This window comes from Microtus ochrogaster, chromosome 5 (genome assembly GCF_000317375.1).
Source record: "Microtus ochrogaster isolate Prairie Vole_2 chromosome 5, MicOch1.0, whole genome shotgun sequence".
Classification (NCBI taxonomy): Eukaryota; Metazoa; Chordata; class Mammalia; order Rodentia; family Cricetidae; genus Microtus; species Microtus ochrogaster.
The window spans coordinates 69,074,714-69,078,302 of record NC_022012.1 but is presented as its reverse complement, the minus strand read 5'-3'; the positions used below and the strand labels follow the sequence as shown (position 1 = coordinate 69,078,302).

Sequence of the window (3,589 nt, the reverse complement as noted above, 5' to 3'; positions counted from 1 at the left end):
GTGTGTGTGTGTGTGTGTGTGTGTGTGCAGCGCACATGTGTGGGCTTCAGGTGGCATCCACTTTCTTACCCCATTATTATGTGAGATGCAGTCTCTCGCTGAGCCTATAGCTCACCGATTGTCTAGTCAGCCGCGGCAATCCTTCACTCTCTACCTCCCCAGAGCTGGGATTACATGCACTGCCACAGCCAACTTTAGGCATGGGTGCTGGTTCTCTGAACCCAGGTCCTCATGCTCATGTCATAAGCCAAGTACCAACTGAGATGGTCTCCCAAGTACATTTCTACCAAGTTCCCAGACAGTGTGGTGCCATTCACCAAACATGGTGCACAGAAATCCAAAGGGCAGCTGGTGCCCAATTGATAAGGTTCACAGAATGGTGGGCTGGGAAGGTACTGTTATGGTAATGGGCTTTTCACCCGATTCAGATGCTATTCATATGCCCGAGCATCATAGCCCCGAGACTGTTCCTGGGCCCCATTTTGTGTTCTAAAGTAGGCAGGGAATTATAAGCAGCCACCCTCCAAGTCTCCTCACTCTGTCTGCTGGCTTCCTACTTGCTTTGGTTTTGGCAAGCAGCACCATCTTTTCAGCCTGCCTTGCAAGTTGCAGACTTGCATATGGGCCAGCCGGGAGCATCTGTCAGCCAAAAGTAGGCGATGTAGGAACAGTGGGTCTTCACCAAGGCTGCTCCCTTCCAGCCCTGTTGAAGTCTTATCACGCCCTCCCGTGCCTCCGGGCCCCTGGATACACATGCTGCATCTTGGAGACTGGCTGGGAGGAAGGAAGCTTCACCACTGTCCAACAGGCGATGTGATTTTCCTGCCTGACACATGTATACTCTGCCCTTGGCACACTAAGTCCGACAGCCACAAGAATTCCAGCCCGTCTTCTCATTACACACCTACACATGCTTTGCAGACAGTCCCTAAAACATAGGAGTTTAGCTGAACGTGGTGGCTCCTGCCTTTAATTCCAGCACTTAGGAGGATGGGGCAAAGGATTGCTATAGTTTGAGTTCCAGGCCAACTTCAGCTAATGACCAGGACCTGTCTCTAAAGAAAGAAAGAAAAACACAGGAGGCAGGAAAGGGGGATGGTACGAGGAGAGATGGTTCAGTGGTTAAGAACACTGACTGCTTTCACAGATGACCTGTGTTCAGTTCCCAGCACTCACAACCCCCTTAGCTCTTCTAGGGTGATTAGGCGCCCTCTTTTTGCTTCCAGGGCACTGCATTTGGGTGGCGTACATACATAAGACACACATGCAAACAAGGGGATAGAAATTAGGAACCTAGCATTTATTTTCTACAACACAAACTTTGAAAATTCATTTTCTAATGTGGCAGAGAACTTGGCTGTGGCATTTCAGGAGGCTCATGATTACCTAAATTTAACAGTTTCTCTTTGCCAAAAGACAAGCTGTGCTGGAGCCAAAGAGAACCCCAAACATGTACTTTCTCCACAAGGAGGAGGATTCCGATTGAGATCAAAGTACCAAAGGCTTGCCTTGAATTTACCAGCCTAGACCTGAACCACCACAGTCTCCTTTCTGGTCCTCCACATCCTGGGCTTCTCTTCCCTCAGGGTTCTTTTTCTGCACAGACGCATTCTGCACAATCTTCACTTCTTTGTACCATGGCTGATATCAAATGGTGTCATTAGCCCTCAAGCTTGTTCAGGGAAACATTAGTTAATTGCCACTTAGCCAGTCGGTTTGGGAGAGAGCAAGGAGTTCACTTAAATTAGTTATCATTCCAATGAAGTCTGTTGTCTGTCTGTCTGTCTTTTCCTCCTTTGTTGTTTTCCTTTTTCTGTAGTGTTGGGGATGGAACCCAGGCCGCTACACATGCTAAACAAATGCTTTACCCCTGAGCGTCATCCTCAGCCCCTCAAGCTTCTCCACCTTTGTTCTCTAGCATTCCTGCACATGAATGCCACCACGGTTGTCATCATTCTTCAGATGACACTAAGTGTTAGTGATGCTTTCAGGGTAAAGATCTGCCCCGAGATTGTCTTTCATTTGTTTGTTTTGTCCCCCCCCCACACACACACACCCGTCATGGCGGTGCACACCTTTAATCCAACACTCAGGAAGGTGGATCTCTGTTTCAAGCCAGCCTGGTCTACAGAGTGAGTTCTAGGCCAGTCAGAGCTAAACAGTGAGACCCAGTCTCAAAAGATCTGCCCTGATCTCAAGAGAAGAAGGCAGACTCTGCAACAATCACAGAGCCTTTCCCCACCTTCACCCTGATTCCTAGCGACTCTTGACCTGGCTTCATGTGCTGAGCAGCTTTTCCTGTGGTCACTATAATGTGATCTGCGGACAGTCCACTGTGGAAGATTTGAAGCCGAGACTGGACATGTCTGTTGTTGTTTTTAATCCTGTGTTCTGTTTCGTGAGAGAATGGCTACAGGAGCTTCCAAAGATGCTCCAGAGGTTAAGCAAACTAGAAGTCAGGGAAACAGAATAGGAGGGCAGGTGCTGGGTGGCAGGGCTTCCCACCATACAGGAAAGGCGAGATCGCTAGGAAGCTGTACGTGCTGCCTGGGAGTCTCCTGTCAGGCAGTACTCTCCTAAAGAGTCATATTTCCAAAAGGTTTAAAATGTCCAGCAAGCATCCAATAGCAATATTCTCAACCTACAGTCTACAGGAGCAGCCGGAACCTGGCTCAAGCTGACTCCAGGTCTTAGGAATTCCTGGCACCCGCTCTCATACTTCCAGTAACGTCTATGGTTTCAGCCTCTGGAGCAGAACGTGATTTCTAAAGCCAATACAATAAGACTCTATTCTTTTCCTTCTTGGAAATCCAAGACCCACATTTCACATCTGCAGAACAAAAGCAGTGATATTCAAAAGCATTTAGCCCAGCCCTCCCTAGCAAACCCACCTTGGGAATGGTGGGAACGGCTCAGAAAGTTCACAGAAAGTGGCCTAGCGCAGTTGGAAGGATGGGACAGGAGTCTGGGTCATACGTTCCTTTTGTTTTCAACCATCAAACATACTGAGCCATGCTTGTCGGGCAGCTCGTGCCTGCCGCTTAGCTTGTGTGCCTTGGTATTTTCATGTGTATAATGGGAAGAATAAGATGCCAATAACTGAGAACTGGTGAGATGACTCGGCTGGTCATGGTATTTGTCACCAAGCTGGGGACCTGTGTTTGGTCCTTAGGACCCACATGGTAGGAGAGAATAGACCCCCTCTGAAATATGTCCTCTGACCTCCACTCACAAGTCCTGGCAAGCATTACACACACCCTGGCAAATTAATTGATTAATTAAACTTGAAAAAATGGATAATAAATGAAAAGCCCCCCTTTCTGGGTTTTCTTAAAGATGATAGGATTAAATATATAGCAAAGCACAATGCAGCTTGAGCTGGGGGAGCTGTTTTTCTGTGGTTCTAGGAATCAAGCCCAGAAACTCACACATTCTAAGCAAGATCTCGACCACATTCTTTTGTATTTGTTCCTATGGAGTTAAGCAAGGAACGCTCCCTAGTACACTGTGGACTGACTGTACAATTATGGTACAGAGCAGAGCCAGGGCACACTGGTACAAGGATGCTACAGCTGCCACTAGGCACTGC

At 47.9% G+C, this 3,589-nt stretch overlaps 1 protein-coding gene across 1 annotated transcript in view; it reads left to right on the top strand.

Moving 5' to 3' along the window:
- Myo1e (myosin IE) overlaps positions 1-3,589 on the top strand; it is a 195,398-nt gene that overhangs the window by 182,659 nt on the left and 9,150 nt on the right. The window lies entirely within an intron of this gene.